General features: G+C 42.6%; 1 protein-coding gene across 13 annotated transcripts in view; it reads left to right on the forward strand.

Annotated features, from left to right (window-relative positions):
* Positions 1-21,046, forward strand: part of ntng2b (netrin g2b) — a 224,972-nt gene that overhangs the window by 18,048 nt on the left and 185,878 nt on the right. The gene's annotated exons all lie outside the window — the stretch shown is intronic.

Consider the following 21,046-nt stretch of genomic DNA (forward strand, 5'->3'; position numbering starts at 1 on the left):
GTAGCTCAGCTGTTCTGGCGGTGAAATGGGGAAATTCCCGCCATTTCCACTCAAATAAGTCAAAGACGAGGGGTACCACCAACTTATACGGCGTCGAATATGTGCTACAAAATATGACTTCAAAAATTAAATGTTTTCACTTTTAATATCCATCCATCCATCCATGTTTTACCGCTTGTCCCTTTTTCGGTCGCGGGGGGTGCTGGAGCCTATTTCAGCTGTATTCGAGCGGAAGGCGGCGTAAACCCTGGACAAGTCGCCACCTCATCGCAGGGCCAACACAGATAGACAGACAACATTCACACACTAGGACCAATTTAGTGTTGCCAATCAACCTTTCCCCTGGTGCATGTATTTGGAGGTGGGAGGAAGCCGGAGTACCCGGAGGGATTTAATATGTTTTTTGCAATTTTAATTTTGACCTTACCACATAAGATTTGTTTAATTTGCTGATGCGTTTTAATTGTTTTTTAAATGCGTCAGAAAATAACCCGTTTTGTTCAGTAGGGCGTAAATGTGTTCCTGTATAGTATTTATCCAGCAATGGTCATGTGGTGGGCCCGGAGGTGGGGCACGATGGCGAGCGCCTGGTGGCCGGGCCTGTTCCCATGGGGCCCGGCTGGGCACAGCCCGAAGAGGCAACGTGGGTCCCCCCTCCAATGGGCTCACCACCCATAGCAGGGGCCATAGAGGTCGGGTGCATTGTGAGCTGGGCGACAGCCGAAGGCAGGGCACTTGGCGGTCCGATCCTCGGCTACAGAAGCTAGCTCTTGGGACGTGGAACGTCACGTCACTGGGGGGGAAAGAGCCTGAGCTAGTGCGCGAAGTCGAGAAATTCCGGCTGGATATAGTCGGACTCACTTCGACGCACAGCAAGGGCTCTGGAACCACTTCTCTCGAGAGGGATTGGACCCTCTTCCACTCTGGCGTTGCCGGCAGTGAGAGGCGACGGGCTGGGGTGGCAATTCTTGTTTCCCCCCGGCTCAAAGCCTGTACGTTGGAGTTCAACCCGGTGGACGAAAGGGTAGCCTCCCTCCGCCTTCGGGCGGGGGGGCGGGTCCTGACTGTTGTTTGTGCTTATGCACCAAACGGCAGTTCAGAGTACCCACCCTTTTTGGGAACGCTCGAGGGAGTACTGGAAAGTGCTCCCCCGGGTGATTCCCTTGTCCTACTGGGAGACTTCAACGCTCACGTTGGCAACGACAGTGAAACCTGGAGAGGCGTGATTGGGAAGAATGGCCGCCCGGATCTGAACCCGAGTGGTGTTTTGTTATTGGACTTTTGTGCTCGTCACAGTTTGTCCATAACAAACACCATGTTCAAACATAAGGGTGTCCATATGTGCACTTGGCACCAGGACACCCTAGGCCATGATCGACTTTGTAGTTGTGTCATCGGATTTGCGGCCTCATGTTATGGACACTCGGGTGAAGAGAGGGGCGGAGCTTTCTACCGATCACCACCTGGTGGTGAGTTGGCTGCGATGGTGGGGGAGGATGCCGGACAGACCTGGGAGGCCCAAACGCATTGTGAGGGTCTGCTGGGAACATCTGGCAGAGTCTCCTGTCAGACAAAGTTTCAATTCCCACCTCCGGAAGAACTTTGAACATGTCACGAGGGAGGTGCTGGACATTGAGTCCGAGTGGACCATGTTCCGCACCTCTATTGTCGAGGCGGCAGATCGGAGCTGTGGCCGCAAGGTAGTTGGTGCCTGTCGGGGCGGCAATCCTAAAACCCCTTGGTGGACACCAGCGGTGAGGGATGCCGTCAAGCTGAAGAAGGAGTCCTATCGGGTCCTTTTGGCTCATAGGACTCCGGAGGCAGTGGACAGGTACCGACAGGCCAAGCGGTGTGCAGCTTCAGCGGTCGCAGAGGCAAAAACTCGGACATGGGAAGAAATCGGGGAAGCCATGGAAAACGACTTCCGGACGGCTTCGAAGCGATTCTGGACCACCGTCCGCCACCTCAGGAAGGGGAAGCAGTGCACTATCAACACCGTGTATGGTGCGGATGGTGTTCTGCTGACCTCGACTGCGGATGTTGTGGATAGGTGGAAGGAATACTTCGAAGACCTCCTCAATCCCACCAACACGTCTTCCTATGAGGAAGCAGTGCCTGGGGAATCTGTGGTGGTCTCTCCTATTTCTGGGGCTGAGGTCGCTGAGGTAGTTAAAAAGCTCCTCGGTGGCAAGGCCCCAGGGGTGGACGAGATCCGCCCGGAGTTCCTTAAGGCTCTGGATGCTGTGGGGCTGTCTTGGTTGACAAGACTTTGCAGCATCGCGTGGACATCGGGGGCGGTACCTCTGGATTGGCAGACCGGGGTGGTGGTTCCTCTCTTTAAGAAGGGGGACCGGAGGGTGTGTTCCAACTATCGTGGGATCACACTCCTCAGCCTTCCCGGTAAGGTTTATTCAGGTGTACTGGAGAGGAGGCTACGTCGGATAGTCGAACCTCGGATTCAGGAGGAACAGTGTGGTTTTCGTCCTGGTCGTGGAACTGTGGACCAGCTCTATACTCTCGGCAGGGTTCTTGAGGATGCATGGATAAGCGGAAGATGATGGATGATGGATGGTCATGTGGTGACATAAATTATGGTATTTTGAGAGGTAATCCTTGAAGTCGGACATCACTGAAGGCCTAGATGGGAAACGCACGGCCTCCCATATGGTCAGTACACAGATGCTGTACACTCAATACTGAATGTGCAGTGATGACACTTACCACCATCACATGCCGCCATCTTGACTAAACATCGGAAGTGTAAGATGTTTTCAGCAGCACGTACTGTACCTTTCTGACTGTAAAATGAATTGCGAAAGAAAAAAAGCTGCCACTTGGCTTTCCTAGACTAGCAAGATGCAGTGATATTACACATTAAAAGCTGCTAACAGCTGGGCAGGCCCACCTCATGTGTAAAAAAAAGGCATTTTGTGGCTCCCTGAGGGGCTGTATGAGAGTTTTTCTCAACAGCCTCACAAAGTGGTTTGTGTGTCAGCTGGAGCGAAGTCTGGCTGCCGCTGCTGCCCGTTACCCACCGTCACTTCAGGCAGGAAGTCGCGGGCTCCATCGAGCTGCTGCGAGGCCAGCGAACACAAAACTGACACGCTCAGCTGTCAAACTCAGCTTTATTCACAATTCCACCTAGACCCCGCGTCCATTCATCTCTGTCCGCGATCACTTCCTAGGTTGACCCTCTGAAGTTTTATGTACACTGAGTGACGGTTCACAGGAAATAAGCGCCTGTCTTTCTGATATAGATCTGCCAAGAAAAAAGACTTTAGAGCATGTTTGTCCAAGCTTTCGCCTGCAGCTCATTTATAGAACTGACCCAAATCCCCCCATGAATTGAACCTGACAACCAAAATGGCCGATGACTTGTGTACAGTCTTTTTGCGCGTCCTGTCATGATGTACATGTGTATACATTTCAAGTTTAATTGTCGGAATAATAACAACATTATTATAAAATAGCGCTGGGCCATATAAAAATACCGTATTTCCTTGAATAGCCGCCGGGGCGCTAATTGATTTAAAACCTCTTCTCACTCCTGCGCTTATTCAGGGCATGCGGTAAAAGTAAGCAGGCGCTAATAATTTTAAAAACTCTTCTCCCCCTGCGCTTATCAATGGCGTGCAGTAAAAAATTGAGTGTGATAAAAATAAAAATTATTCTGCGGCCGCAACCCAGTGGTTGGGGACCACTGCTCTACAACATGTCATCGCGGCCATCTTTGCACCATGCTATCTGCGTGCCGGTAGGACGCATGCATTTCACTGCTACTCATGCGAGATTGCAATGCATACTTGGTCAACAGCCATACCGTTTACACTGATAGTTGTAATATAAACAACTTTAAAACTCTTACTAATATGCCCCACACTCTGTGAACCCTAACCAAACAAGAATAAAAAAAACACATTTCTGTGGAACATTGGCTCTGTAACACATTATAAACGCAACATAAGAATTACCCAGAATTCCAATGCATCCATGACTCTTGGCTATATTATACACGCGCCCCCAACACCGCCCACCTCAACCGACGTACGGAGGAGCAGGGGGGAGGGGGTTTGGTGCTAGCGGTGGAAAGGAGCCCATTATTAACGAATCTCTAACATCTCATTTGCGGGTTATTCACGTGAAAAAACAGCACCGTATATTTGGACTCACACTATCCTCAGTCACGGTCACAGAAACCTCCAGAATGACGGAAAAACATAAAAAAAATAAATAAAAAAAGATTAACGTCATAAATGAAAAAGCAATATCCTTTGCTCTTCCCCTGCGCAGCCTTTTAATGGGAGGGTCATTTCACTTTGGTGTTTCGCCAAAACAAAATATATTGTGTTCTCTGAGCATCACTTCCCTTATTCCCCTTGCTGGCAATATAACTTGGGATGTTCCGGAACTGAAGGGAGCTGTGTCACTGCTGGACATTTCCAACAATAAATGAAGGAACGCATACATCTGATTCACGAGGAAAACTATTTTACAGTAAAATAAATACAATTGACATTTTGTTTTTTCATTCATAAAATGTGTTCTTTTTTTATATATCTTTAAATAAATAACCCAGAGGAAAGAATGTACACAGAAATAATCTGTGACAATACCAAAACAGTTATTAAGTGTACAGGCAATGTTCTAAGACAGTGTTTCTTAACCATACTGCCCCCTAGAGGGCTGTCAAAAAATATGTGTTTCTCAGCTTTGGTCCACATGGGCTCAGTTGTAGTACACTTTTCCACCACTTGTGGCAGCAATGACAGTATCAAAGAAACAGAAAAAGTCTGAAGTTTAAGTCACAGAGCATTTTCTTAAGCGCAAAAATTATGACTAAAGTGGTGAAGCTGCATTTTCATTTGCACTGTAGTTTTATCGACCCTTTACTTAAAAAACATTACTGCATTCATGATCAACCCTCATTTTAATGGTTTCATCAAGCCTATTTAGGTGATGTTCGGCGGGCCAAATGAAAAGCTTTGGGCCGCCAGTTGAAAAGAACTGTTGTACACTGTAAGTTGGTTGTATATATCTATTGAATATGATTAAAATCAAGAGTAATATTCCCTCTTCAGTCTTAATATTTCAGTGGGTCCCACGATAGTGGAAAAGTAGAAAGGTCAAGAATTCTTATTCTAAGCCACATTTTAACCTTCAGAACTGCCATGCAAGTTGAATTTTATTGGATAGCTTTACTTGATTAGGACAATGCATAGTGATTAACATATGAAGAAAGCATCACAGTAAATATGCCAGGATTAAAGTTAAAGTTAAAGTACCAAAGATTGTCACGCTCACACTATGTGTGGTGAAATTTTTCCTCTGCATTTGACCCATCCCCTTGATCACCCCCTAGGAAGTGAGGGGAGCAGTTGGCAGCGGCGGTGCCGCGCCCGGGAATCATATTGGCTACAACAGGAACATTTAATCTGTTGTCCTATGGCAGGCACCATAAAAACAGACACATATTTACAGACAATATCATACATATATCAAAATATGACTTGCAATAAATATTGAGAATAATTTTAGCAATTTCATGGCGAGTATACTGACAGATATAAGTAAGAACTTTGCACTACTTTATATTAGAAATGGCAACAGCGGAGGGTGAATGCCCCATAACAAGAAGAGAGAGAAAAAGAAGAAGTTTATCGGCTACGGTGTCGACACAGACTACAAAGCCGGAAGAGCGCAATTTTATGGAGATCCCAAAAACACATCAACAGGTACATGAAGGTAAGAAAAGTTGCTTTTGCATAATATTGCGAAACAAAGCACCATATAATATGTCTTGCCTTATACACACACCATGATAATACTCGTATGTTGATAGCTTACCAAAGTCGTACTAAAACATTTTGATAAATTTTAGAGCGCCCTGTGTAATGTTCTATATTTTCAATGGAACATATAAAACAAAGTTAAAGTACCAATGATTGTCACACACACCCACGAGGTGTGGCGAAATGTTGGTATTGTTTATCCGTCCATGACTTTTGGGGTTGCGGGGGGCGCTGGCGCCTATCTCAGCTACAATCGGGTGGAAGGCTGGGTACACCCTGGACAAGTCACTACCTCATCGCAGGGCCAACAACTTGAGTCAAATTGCCATCATAGTGCAGTCTACACGTATCTCGTATGTGTGACTGCCATCTACTGGTCACACTTATCATTTCACCATTTGCCAAATAAAATAGCTTTGAGGTTGGAAAGCACAACCAAAATGATCCCGTACATTTAGTGCACAGGGATATAAGGCGCACTGTCGAGTTTTGAGAAAATGAAAGGATTTTAAGTGCGCTTTATAGTAAGAAAAATACAGTATTCATTAAGAATCACAATGTTGGTAGGACCTATCAAGACGGCTCGTTTGCAGCTCTTTCATGACCTCGAAGTCGAGGCTGTTTCGGAAAGTTTCACACCCAAGGACCTACGGGCGACGTAAGTCACTTTGCCGTCCTGTGAGCGAAAACAAGGAAGTCACTTCATCGCCGAGGCATCATGGCGACTGTTGTCGTGGAAACGAGAGGATAATTGCTGGAGGGGCTTAGCAGTGTAGGCCACCTGCCGCAGCAGTTGGCTGGGATCTGTGTGTGAGTGTGTCTGCATGCGTGCGTGTGTGTGTGCTTGTGTGTGTGTGTGTGTGCTGGCATAGATACCCTGAGCCGATGCTGGCAGAGTGGGACACGGAGGACATGCAGGGCACACAAAGGGCTTAAACGCAACCTTGCGTCTCTCGCAGGGGATAAAAGGTCCCGGCGTACAGTATATTACCTCACATCACTGTAGCTAATCCTAAAGGGCTCCCAGAGGGCACTGTGAGCGGGAAAATAACAACATTCTAGCAATGTTTCGGTTTGTTTTTGCCTGCTACTCAGTTTATGGCGGGGCCTGCGCGTCAGTAACTAACCTACATGGTGAAGGGGGGAATCTGGGACACCGGGCAGTGGGATCACTTTCAATAGGATTTGTAGGCAAAGGGTCATCCCAGGAACAACAGCTTGCCTAATCCTGTCCGGTGTGTGTAAACGTGGGGCTGAGCTGAAAGGTCAGGAGATGCACGAGTACTAGCAGGAAATGATGATGTCACAGCACCAACCTCATCCTTATACAACCCCCCTTTTACATACTTACCTATTAAAACAATGCTATTAAAACAAAAACAAACTCGGGTTGGGCGAAACTGTATTACAATATCAGCCATATTTAATTGAAATACCTCCAGATATTTCATTTAATAATAGGGCTGGGCGATATGGCTGAAAACTATATCAAGATATACAGGGCTGGGCGATATATGAATATATAGGGATGATGTTTGACAAGAAATTATCGAGTTCGAGCCTATTATCGAATCCTCTTATCGAACCGATTCCTTATCGATTCTCTTATCGAGTCCAGATAGGTTGTTGTACATGGAAAAATAAACAATATTTGGTTTAACAAAAGCTCACTTTTATTATATAAGAAAAAAATAAAATCTAATAAATATTGACTGTTACCCCCCTAAAAAAATTAAATAAAATAAATAAATATTGACTGTTGTTACCCAAAGTATATTAAGTGGGATTTTTCAGAAAAAAAAATATATACAGTAACACAAAAACAACCTGTCTCTGTGATCACTATAGGTGTATAAATAATAATAAAGTGTTAAATAAAATCACTCCCTTGGGCACAAAACTGAAAATAATACAGCTCTCCAAAAAGTGCACTTTGCTACTATTTGACATAAGTGTTTGTTATGATGCTTTGACATTTTTGCACTTTATTTCATTATTGAAAGAAAATTCTATGAAGAGAAAAGTTGTTTGCAAATGTGGTTACAAAACATATACAGTGTGATTTTGCTTTGTTTACAAGGAAAGGCGCCAGCGCCCCCCGCGACCCCAAAATAGGGAACAAGCGGCTGGATGGAAAAACAAAAGTTAAAAAAGGGGGATATGTTGTGTATATATATATGTATGTGCTGCGGTTGCTTTAAGAACGATGCGACAGCTGCCGTAAAGGAGGTGCGTTGCTAGCCTGGTTGCTATGTTTCCGGTTGGTCGTAAAAGTGTTGGTCATGTGTTTGTACTCTGCTCAAATCTCTCAGTAAAGTTATTCATTGGATTATGTCTTTTGTTTTGAACTTTATTACACCTTGGAGCGTTTTTTCCCGTCCGTTGTTTTCCTGCTTTCGCTATCTGCGCCTAATGACTGAACTACGTGATGTCGTTTCTTGTGATGTCTCATGGAGCATTTCTGGTCGGGACGGATTCGAAGAAAGAACCAACCATTTTCCTTTACTATAGTGGTCTCGATAACGGGTACCGGTTATCAAAAAGGGGTTTGAGTCCGAGGACTCGGTTCTTTTCTTATCAAACAACCGAAAAAAACGGTTTCGAGTATCATCCCGATGTATATACTCGATATATCGCGGGTTTGTCTCCGTGCGATATAGAAAATTACTTTATCTCCTAAAGTTGCTCATTACACTGCATGCGTTTCTCACTCTTTCTTGTCTCTTCTTCTCACAGAGACTTAAAACAAGCGCACCTTCTTACACACGTCACATGGGCAACATCACAGGCTCCCGCGGAGCAGACAGTTAGCGACAAGGTAACGTTAGCTGTGATGCTAAGGGTGAGGTGCGGTTGATAATACGAGAGAGAGAAGGTGCGAATCTGGTAACAAATGAAGGAAAAGTTAATTACCAAGAAAAAACGCATGGGCTCCATCGTCCGGTTTGGCTTCAAGCGGGAAAATATCTTCAACATTTATGTGGCAAAAGCGTTGCTACAAAATGTGGCAGTACTGGTAATGTAGCATCATTCGAAAAGTCACCCACTAGAGAATGAAGAGTGCTTGAAACTCTGCATGTCAACATCTCCGGCCAGTGCCACACCAACAAAATGCCGAAGCCAGATCAACAACATAAGAAAAAAAAAGTCAACAACAGAAGAAAATAACAACCGCAGGACCCTATTATGCAGCTCGTTTTTATTTGACAGTTGTTGAAATATCTTGTGTGACATCATGCAAAAAAGTGCACTTTGTTTTTAACTATTGTAATGGCAATATATATATACATATATATAAGGGCTTCATGGTGGAAGAGGGGTTAGTACGTCTGCCTCACAATACGAAGTTCCTGCAGTCCTGGATTCAAATCTAGGCTCGGGATCTTTCTGTGTGGAGTTTGCATGTTCTCCCCGTGAATGCGTGGGTTCCCTCCGGGTACTCCGGCTTCCTCCCACTTCCAAAGACATGCACCTGGGGATAGGTTGATTGGCAACACTAAATTGGCCCTAGTGTTTGAATGTGAGTGTGAATGTTGTCTGTCTATCTGTGTTGGCCCTGCGGTAAGTTGGCAACTTGTCCAGGGTGTACCCCGCCTTCCGCCCGATTGTAGCTGAGATAGGCGCCAGCGCCCCCCGTGACCCCAAAAGGGAATAAGCGGTAGAAAATGGATGGATGGATGGATATATATATTTTTTAAATCTGTCCTGTCTAGCCACTCAGACAAATCATATCGTTGATGTAGATCAGGGGTCACCAACGCGGTGCCCGCGGGCACCAGGTAGCCCGTAAGGACCAGATGAGTCGCCCGCTGGCCTGTTCTAAAAATAGCTCAAACATTAGCACTTACCAGTGAGCTGCCTCTATTTTTTAAATTGTATTTATTTACTAGCAAGCTGGTCTCGCTTTGCTCGACATTTTTAATTCTAAGAGAGACAAAACTCAAATAGAATTTGAAAATCCAAGACAATTATGGAGAAAAAATACAACCTTAAAAATGATTTTAGAATTTTTAAACACATATACTTTTTACCTTTTAAATTCCTTCCTTTTCTTTCCTGACAATTTAAATCAATGTTCAAGTATTTTTATTATTATTATTGCAAAGATTAATACATACATTTTAATTTAATTCTTAAATTTAGCTTCTGTTTTTTTGACAAAGAAAATTTGTGAAATATTTCTTCAAACTTATTATGATTAAAATTCAAAACAATTATTCTGGCAAATCTAGAAAATCTGTAAAATCAGATTTAAATCTTATTTCAATGTATGTGGAATTTCTTTTCAAATTTTTGTTCTGGAAAATCTAGAATAAATAATGATTTGTCTTTGTTAGAAATATAGCTTGGTCCAATTTGTTATGTATTCTAACAAAGTGCAGATTGGATTTTAACCTATTAAAAACATGTCATCAAAATTTTAAAATTAATCTTAATCAGGAAAAATTACTAATGATGTCCCATAAATTATTTTTTTTATGTTTTCAAAAAGATTCGAATTAGTTAGTTTTTCTCTTTTTTTTTCGATTGAATTTTGAATTTTAAAGAGTCGAAATTAAAGATAAACTATGTTTCAAAATTAAATTTTCATTTTTTCGCCTGTTTTCTCTTCTTTTAAACCGTTCAATTGTTTTTTTTCATCATTTATTCTCTACAAAAAACCTTCCGTAAAAGGAAAAAAAATGTACGACGGAATGATAGACAGAAATACCCTTTTTTAAAATATATATAGATTTATTTATTAAAGGTAAATTGAGCAAATTAGCCCTTTGCATTAATCAGTACTTAAGAAATAGCTCTTAGTTTCAAAAAGGTTGGTGACCCCTGATGTAGATGATCATATCTGCTGTACAGATTTATTTTGGAAAAGAGAAGTTTTGGATACTTCTCTTGTTGCTTTATTTGTATTTGACTTTATTAAATGTGTGGATAGATTTTTTTTCAACACAAACAGTTTTTTTTAAAGTATTGTAGACATTTGAAGTAAAGTAAAGTGAAGTAAAGTGATTTATATAGTGCTTTTCTCAAGTGACTCAAAGCGCTTTACATTGTGAAACCCAATATCTAAGTTACATTTAAAACCAGTGTGGGTGGCACTGGGAGCAGGTGGGTAAAGTGTCTTGCCCAAGGACACAACGGCAGTGACTAGGATGGTCCAAGCGAGGATCGAACCTGCGACCCTCAAGTTGCTGGCACGGCCGCTCTACCAACCGAGCTATACCGCCCCACATTTATTAGATCGCTGTATGTATTTTACAGAGGAATGTACGTATTCATAGAACTGGCACCCAATATTATTGAAATAGTATTGATTTTGAATCGAGAATCGTTTTAAATCGAGAATGAATTCCGAATCGAATCTTTACCCCTAAATGGAATCGTGAGGTGCCCAAAGATTCACAGCCCGAGTTGATACTGCTACCTGATTGGCTGTAAGTGTGCCACTCCCACTTCCTGCGTTGCTCGGTTACTAGAGACCAAGTGCCTTTGTTCATGCAACCAACCTTGCTTTACAACTTCCTCTTTTCTTCCGACATTTTATCGAACGCAATTTTTATTGATATTGATATCACTTTATCGGCCAGCCCTATTAACAAGGCAGGGCCAGTAGTTGGCGATCAAAGGCCCTTGTAGGCGAATATATGAGTTACCAATGTGAGCGTTCTCAGTCTCTAAAAAGCGAGTAAAAGACCACAAAAAGTGCGTCCATCCGAATGATCGTCTGAAGCGAGCAGACAGCGATCCCCGCCTCAGATAATGACGTTATCAGACAAAGTAGCATGGCGGCCATGTTGCTCCAGCGTGCAAACGAGATGGATCGTCTTGCAGATATCCCGCTCCTTCTCATGTATTATCCTTTTCAATCACATCTCAATTGCCCTCCCTCAGCGTATGCTTGTGTCGGGAGTGTGTTTCCAGTTTGCGGCTGTCGAAGTTAATCAGATGATGTACCGGGCCAGCTGGGGGGGGTTGTACTGTAAATTTAGCGTTTGGTACAAAGGCCGCTACCTTGGCTTGCTTACTTACTTTAAGGCGAGGAAGCGACGGTTTAGTGTCGATTGAAAAAGAAAAAAAATATGAAGATTCAACTTTTTTTTTCTCACAAGATTAATTCTCGGTAGCGTTAGTCACAAAAGTGGTGAAACTGTCATGCTCATTAGCATGTCGGCGTGTTTGTGCGTGCATGCTAAAGTAGACCCCCCTCCTACGGCGTGCATGGCGGCCGTTCACTGAACACAACTAAACCACAAACGACATTAAACGTCGACGGGGGTTAGGAGATTCTTGCACAATTTTTATTAACACGCAACCTTGTTCTGTACGCCAAACAAGTCAACCAACTTGGACGTGATGTTCATTAACAGAAAAGACACCTATTTTTACAAACAAACGCAACTTTTGATGCAGTAAGGGTCTAATCTACTAAGATCCAAAATACTACGCGCTAAATAGCATTTATGCAATTGCGTGTACTGTCCATTAGTGGCCGTGTTGCAGGTGATCTATCCATCAATCCATCTTCGTCCGCTTATCCGAGGTCGGGTCGCGGAGGCAGCAGCCTAAGCAGGGAAGCCCTGACTTCCCTCTCCCCTGCCACTTTGTCCAGCTCTTCCCGGGGGATCCCGAGGCGTTCCCAGGCCAGCCGGGAGACATAGTCTTCCCAACGTGTCCTGGATCTTCCCCGTGGCCTCCTACCGGTTGGACGTGCCCTAAACACGTCCCTAGGGAGGGATTCAGGTGGCATCCTGAGCAGATGCCCGAACCACCTCATCTGGCTCCTCTCGATGTGGAGGAGCAGTGGCTTTACTTTGACCTCCTCCCGGATGGCAGAGCTTCTCACCCTATCTCTAAGGGAGAGCCCCGCCACCCGGCGGAGGAAACTCAATTCGGCCGTTTGTACCCATGATCTTGTCCTTTCGGTCATAACCCAAACCTCATGACCATAGGTGAGGAGGGGAAGGTAGATCGACCGGTAAATAGAGAGCTTTGCCTTCCGGCTCAGCTCCTTCTTCACCACAACGCAGGTGATCTACAACACCCAAAACCAGTGAAGTTGGCATGTAGTGTAAATGGTAAATAAAAACATAATTAATTGATTTGCAAAATCCTTTTCAACTTATATTCAATTGAATAGACTGCAAAGACAAGATATTTTATGTTCGAACTGAGAAACCATTTTTTTTTTGGCAAATAATCACTAACTTAGAATTTAATGGCAGCGAAACATTGCAAAACAAGTTTTAACTTGTACTTACAGATGTAGCGACAAACTGTACTGACTGACAGTGGTTTTCTGAAGTGTTCCTGAGCCCATGTGGTGATATCTTTTACAAACTGATTTCGCTGTTTGATGCAGTACCGCCTGAGGTATCAATGGTCACCGGTTTGTTTTTCAGCTTTGCCGCTTACGTGCAGTGATTTCTCCAGATTCTCTGAACTTTTTGCCGATATTACGGACCGCAGATGGTGAAATTCCTAAATTCTTTGCAATAGCTGGTTGAGAAATGTTGTTCTTAAAAAATTTGCTCAGGCATTAGTTCACAAAACGGTGACCCTCGCCCCAACCTTGTTTGTGAATGACTGAGCATTTCATGGAAGCTGCTTTTATACTCAGTCATGGCACCCACCTGTTCCCAATTAGCCTGTTTACCTGCAGGATGTTCAAAATAAGTGTTTGATGAGCATTCCTCAACTTTCTCAGTCTTTTTTGCCATTTGTGCCAGATTTTTTGAAACATGTTGCAGCCATACAATTCCAAATGAGCTAATGTGAGCAAAAAATAACAAAGTTTTCCAGTTTGAATGTTAAGTATCTTGTCTTGGCAGTCTATTCAATAGAATATAAGTTGAAAAGGATTTGCAAACCATTGTATTCTCTTTTTATTTACGATTTACACAACATGCCAACTTAGCTTGTTTTGGGTTTTGTACTAACACTGCAAGACTACTAAGACACAATTGATAACATGTGCAAAAGTGGTGCAGTCCGCCCCATTTAAGTAAGGGTGTTGGATGTACTACTAGGGGGTGTCAAAAAAAATCGATTTTGAAATAATGACAATTCTTATTTGTAACAATTCTTTACCCAGCAGGCACAAAACATTAAAACAACATTGAGAACTTGTTGAATTAGGTCCTGACTTTGAGAAACTCCAACCCATCAATGGAACAACACACTTTTTGACGACGTTTAATTAATGTCTGGTTCTGATGTTCATTTGACCATTGAATTTTGGTCATTTTCCAACCGATTTTCTACAACATAAATACAACGTTGAAACAACATGCTTTTTTTGAAAGCGTTTATTCAATGTCAGGTTGTGACCTTGATTTAACATTGAACTTTGGTCATTTTGTAACCAACAACGTGGATCCAACATTGTCTCGATTCACAAATACATCTACTTTGCAACGTTGTTTCAATGTCAGTTTTAAAGAACATGTATGTTTAATCAACGTTGTATCAATGTCTTGTGCCTGCTGGGAATCAATAAAAAAATAAATAAAAACAATTGTTTTAATCTGTTCTGTCCAGCCTCTGAGGCAAATCATGTTGTTGATGTAGATGATCGTATTTATCATTTACCATGAATTGATTAGCATGGACCGTGACTAAAACAAGTTGAAAAACTTATTTGGGTGTTACCATTTAGTGATCAATTGTACGTAATATGTACTGTACTGTGCAATCTACTAATAAAAGTTTCAGTCAATCAATCAATCAATCAATCAATCTGCTGTACAGATTTACTTTAAAAAAGTGTGGAATACTTCCCTTGCCTTATGTGTATTTGACTTTATTAAACCTACTCAGTGGCCTAGTGGTTAGAGTGTCCGCCCTGAGATCGGTAGGTTGGGAGTTCAAAACCCGGCCGAGTCATACCAAAGACTATAAAAATGGGACCCTCTACCTCCCTGCTTGGCATTCAGCATCAAGGGTTGGAATTGGAGGTTAAATCACCAAAAATGATTCCCGGGCGCGGCACTGCTGCTGCCCGCTGCTCACCTCACCTCCCAGGGGGCGATCAAGGGTGATGGGTCAAATGCAGAGAATAATTTCCCCACACCAAGTGTGTGTGTGACAATCATTGATACTTTAACTTTAACTTTTAAATGTTTGGGTTGAATTTTTTCTTTAAACAAAACCTGTTTTCTCTTAAGTAATATAGAAATTTATCATAGCTGTTTATGTATTCCTGTTTATTTATTTTATGAAGAAAAGCCGTGTATCATAGAACTGGCAACCAATATTATTAAAAGAAGTATTGGTTTTAAAATCGAAAATCGTTTTGAATTGAGAATCTATTCTGATTCGAATCGTTACCCTCAAGAATCGAATCGAATCGAATCAAATTGCGTGGTACCTAAAGATTCCCAGCCCAATGTTTTGCTATGTTTTGAAACATGCGGCAGACAACTAAAGCTATGATATATCCAAGATGGCGGCGCCCGGACGGGCTGCGACATTGCGGAGCTATTGCTAAAGATGGAACATTTGGCGGAAATGCCGGACAGTTCTGCAGACTTCATGGCTGGCTCGCATCGTGGTCACTCCGTGATCACGTACGACCGCCAGACACTTCTGGATATGGACATATCGGGCCGCTTTGGACTGATAGACGCGTGCTTACTGGACGTGCTGACTAGCACGGGAGTGCTGCGGCGGCTACATCCAGCGGCCTGTGAAGCAGGGGAGTATAGTACCAGCGGGGGCCGTCTACGGAGCAGACGCCAGCGGTGTGATCGGAAACGCGGATGTCGAGCGGGGCTAAAAACAAAGCAGAAGGCTAATCCCCACAGGACACCACTTCCCTCCATCCTGCAGCCGGATTTAAATGAAAGATGCGAGACTACTGGTCTGAGTAAGGAGTCAGTTAAATTAGAACAAGTTTTTTCTGCTTTGAGTGTTTCAGAGTTGGACATGTGTTTTACCGAGGTGGCTAACTATGATGCGTGCAGTTTATCAAAGCAACAAACAAACAATCGGAAAATCCCCGTTACTGAGGTGGCTAACCATGATGCGTGCAGTTTATCAAAGCAACAAACAAACAATCGGAAAATCCCCGTTACTGAGGTGGCTAACCATGATGCGTTCAGTTTATCAAAGCAACAATCAAACAATCGAAAAATTCCCATCGTATCAATTCCTAGATATGGTCGTAACTATACTAAATGCACTGGGCATAATAAACACAACATTATTAATATTGCTACTACGGATAATTTGATCAAAAATTCCCTAAAACAGCCCACTATCTATAATATAGGTTTTTTAAACATAAGATCATTGTCTCCCAAAACATTGTTAGTTAATGATATCATTAGAGACAACAATCTTAACGTCATCGGTCTCAGCGAAACCTGGCTTAAACCAAACGACTTTTTTGCGCTAAATGAGGCATGTCCTCCTAACGTCCGCTTAAAAGGAGTGGGGGGGTCGCACTAATATACAACGAAAACTTTAACCTTAGTCCTAACATAAATAATAAATATAAATCGTTTGAGGTGCTTACTATGAGGTCTGTCACACCACTGCCTCTACACCTGGCTGTTATCTACCGCCCCCCAGGGCCCTGTTCGGACTTTATCAATGAATTCTCAGAGTTCGTTGCTGATCAAGTGACACACGCCGATAATATAATCATAATGGGGGACTTTAATATCCATATGAATACCTCATCGGACCCACCGTGCGTAGCGCTCCAGACTATAATTGATAGCTGTGGTCTCATACAAATAATAAATGAACCCACGCATCGCAACGGTAATACTATAGACCTAGTGCTTGTCAGGGGTATCACCGTTTCCAAAGTTACGATACTCCCGTATAGTAAAGTATTGTCCGATTATTACCTTATAAAATTCGAGGTTCAAACGCATGTTCGTCAAACTAATTATAATAATAACTGCTATAGCAGCCGCAACATTAATACGGCCACAACCACAACTCTTGCTGACCTACTGCCCTCGGTAATGGCACCATTCCCAAATTATGTGGGCTCTATTGATAACCTCACTAACAACTTTAACAACGCCCTGCGCGAAACCATTGATAACATAGCACCGCTAAAGTTAAAAAAGGCTCCAAAAAAGCGCACCCCGTGGTTTACAAAAGAAACTAGAGCTCAGAAATTATTATGCAGAAAGCTGGAACGCAAATGGCGCACGACTAAACTTGAGGTGCACCATCAAGCATGGAGTGATGGTTTAATAACTTATAAACGCATGCTTACCTTAGCTAAAGCTAAATATTACTCAAATCTCATCCACCGTAGTAAAAACGATCCTAAATTTTTGTTTAGTACGGTAGCATTGCTAACCCAACAAGGGACTCCTTCCAGTAGCTCCACCCACTCAGCTGATGACTTTATGCAATTCTTTAGTAAGAAAATTGAAGTCATTAGAAAGGAGATTAAAGACAATGCGTCCCAGCTGCAACGGGGTTCTATTAACACTGACACGATTGTATATACGGCGGATACTGCCCTCCAAAATAGTTTCTCTCGTTTTGAGGAAATAACATTAGAGGAATTGTTACAACGTGTAAATGGAATAAAACAAACAACATGTTTACTTGACCCTCTTCCTGGGAAACTGATCAAGGAGCTCTTTGTATTATTAGGTCCATCAGTGCTAAATATTATAAACTTATCACTTTCCTCGGGCACTGTTCCCCTAGCAGTCAAAAAAGCGGTTATTCATCCTCTTCTTAAAAGACCTAACCGCGATCCTGACCTCATGGTAAACTACCGACCGGTGTCTCACCTTCCCTTTATTTCAAAAATCCTCGAAAAAATTGTTGCGGAGCAGTTAAATGAACACTTAGCGTCTAACAATCTATGTGAAACCTTTCAATCCGGTTTCAGGGCAAATCACTCCACGGAGACAGCCCTCGCAAAAATGACTAATGATCTATTGCTAACGATGGATTCTGATGCGTCATCTATGTTGCTGCTCCTCGATCTTAGCGCTGCTTTCGATACCGTCGATCATAATATTTTATTAGAACGTATCAAAACACGAATTGGTATGTCAGACTTAGCCCTGTCTAGTTTTAACTCTTATCTTACTGATAGGATGCAGTGTGTCTCCCATAACAATGTGACCTCGGACTACGTTAAGGTAACGTGTGGAGTTCCCCAGGATTCGGTCCTTGGCCCTGCACTCTTCAGCATCTACATGCTGCCGCTAGGTGACATCATACGCAAATACGGTGTTAGCTTTCACTGTTATGCTGATGACACCCAACTCTACATGCCCCTAAAGCTGACCAACACGCCGGATTGTAGTCAGCTGGAGGCGTGTCTTAATGAAATTAAACAATGGATGTCCGCTAACTTTTTGCAACTCAACGCCAAAAAAACGGAAATGCTGATTATCGGTCCTGCTAGACACCGAACTCTATTTAATAATACAACTCTAACATTTGACAACCAAACAATTAAACAAGGCGACACGGTAAAGAATCTGGGTATTATCTTCGACCCAACTCTCTCCTTTGAGGCACACATTAAAAGCGTGACTAAAACGGCCTTCTTTCATCTCCGTAATATCGCAAAAATTTGCTCCATTCTGTCCACTAAAGACGCTGAGATCATTATCCATGCGTTTGTTACGTCTCGCCTCGATTACTGTAACGTATTATTTTCGGGTCTCCCCATGTCTAGCATTAAAAGATTACAGTTGGTACAAAATGCGGCTGCTAGACTTTTGACAAGAACAAGAAAGTTTGATCACATTACGCCTGTACTGGCTCACCTGCACTGGCTTCCTGTGCACTTAAGATGTGACTTTAAGGTTTTACTACTTACGTATAAAATACTACACGGTCTAGCTCCATCCTATCTTGCCGATTGTATTGTACCATATGTCCCGGCAAGAAATCTGCGTTCAAATGACTCCGGCTTATTAGTGATTCCCAAAGCCCAAAAAAAGTCTGCGGGCTATAGAGCTTTTTCATTTCGGGCTCCAGTCCTCTGGAATGCCCTCCCGGTAACAGTTCGAGATGCCACCTCAGTAGAAGCATTTAAGTCTCACCTTAAAACTCATTTGTATACTCTAGCCTTTAAATAGACTCCCTTTTTAGACCAGTTGATCTGCCGTTTCTTTTCTTTTTCTTCTATGTCCCACTCTCCTTTGTGGAGGGGGTCCGGTCCGATCCGGTGGCCATGTACTGCTTGCCTGTGTATCGGCTGGGGACATCTCTGCGCTGCTGATCCGCCTCCGCTTGGGATGGTTTCCTACTGGCTCCGCTGTGAACGGGACTCTTGCTGCTGTGTTGGATCCGCTTTGGACTGGACTCTCGTGACTGTGTTGGATCCATTATGGATCGAACATTCACAGTATCATGTTAGACCCGCTCGACATCCATTGCTTTCCTCCTCTCCAAGGTTCTCATAGTCATCATTGTCACCGACGTCCCACTGGGTCATTATTGTCACCGATGTCCCACTGGGTGTGAGTTTTCCTTGCCCTTATGTGGGCCTACCGAGGATGTCGTGGTGGTTTGTGCAGCCCTTTGAGACACTAGTGATTTAGGGCTATATAAGTAAACATTGATTGATTGATTGAAAGTCCATTCCTCTTTTTCTGAACATTTTAGAAGCAATCCTGCAATGCCATCTCCAACGGAACCCACTTATTAGCGCTGGAAACACTGGCACTAACTGCGAGTGTGCTCTGGAATATTAAAAAATATTGGAGCTATGTCAATAACATATCTTGTGTATGAAAAAACAAATGCTTTTAAAAGACACCGCGTCTGCTGTCTCCAAATCACTCCAAAAGGGGACCTATTATGCAAAACTTTCTTTGCCTTTTAGTACCTTTTTTATGTCTTTGGGATCTGCAGTAGTTTCAACATTTTGACATTTAAACAATGAAGGCATCACGGAGATATCAATAAATCAAACTTCCTCCAGGCGAGCCCGATATAGCCAACTGGTGACGTTTTTCCAAAGTAATGTCACCTGGTGATGATGTCACTTGATGATGATTAGATTTACCCAAAGTGCTTTGCGCGTGTCTGCCATTGTAGTCCAATTCTGTTGTCAATAAGCTACTTATTTTGCACATGCATCCTCTGCTGTTGCCATTTCTAATACAAAGTAGTGTATAGTTTTAACTGATATCTTGTCAGTGGACTCGCAATGGAACGGCAAAAACTACAACAAAGATGACAGGGAGAAGACACTGTTGAGCCACAAAACGATGGATTCTGAAGAGACGGTCAGAAACCTTCTCGAAGATGGGCTGTAAAACATGATCAGTGCAACATTTTGACCAAAGAACCAAAGTAAATCAGAAGCCTTTATATGGGTAGATATTTCACAGATTACATAACAAAAAATCTTTGACAATCAAAACACGATCGGTATTAATGGTAGGTAGCACCTCTCCCCTGAATGCGAGTGCTTCAAATTCTATATTCCTACAAAATAAAAAATCTGGCAACGTTCTGCAGGTAATTTTTGTTGTTGTTGTCATTAAAAGCATTTTTATCTCCATTTTGAGCTGTTTAAAAAAAAACAACAATGCTTGAAAAACATTTAATTCAAGGACAATAATTGTCCAGTCGTGGTCATAATAACTTGAAACAGATATATGTTAAGGGCAGTGATTGTCAAATTGTGGTACGTGTCAAAAAAGTCTGTAAATATGTACTGTATATGGAGTATCATTGTGGATGATGGCCGTCCATTGTGTGTAATGTTACAGTGGCCAAAAATATGAAATACACTTGTTTACCTTGTTTTTAATAAATATTTGTTCCTACGATGCAATTGTATTTTAATGTTGGTCATTATGGTGGTACTTGGAGAGCCAAGTGTTTTCTGAGATGCTACTTGGTGAAAAAAGTTCGAGGATAACTGGTACACTTATTAATAACGAAAAATGTCATATTTATCTGTGATTAATACTTTACTCGTTTGACAGCCCAAATTTTAGATCAGGCCCTTAATGTTTTACAATTATCATGTTTTTGTACAATAGCAGTAGTTTTTAGTGTTTTCTGCTGTCAGCACTGATAAATAAGAGTAATAGTATACTAACATGCACGCAAGGAATGAGGACGAGTGGAATGAGAGAGAAAAGAGGAGGGTTATTTTAAGACACTCCATCAGGAGATGGTTAAGAGGGACGCGGTACGATCCAGAAAGAATATTGCATTTGAAGTAGGAAGAGCATAACATCAGCCATAAAATGTAATCAGGTACGACCGGCGCAGAGAAGGCTGGACGGAGACCAATGGAAAAT

The sequence above is a fragment of the Nerophis ophidion genome, linkage group LG08 (genome assembly GCF_033978795.1).
Source record: "Nerophis ophidion isolate RoL-2023_Sa linkage group LG08, RoL_Noph_v1.0, whole genome shotgun sequence".
In the NCBI taxonomy this organism is placed as follows: Eukaryota; Metazoa; Chordata; class Actinopteri; order Syngnathiformes; family Syngnathidae; genus Nerophis; species Nerophis ophidion.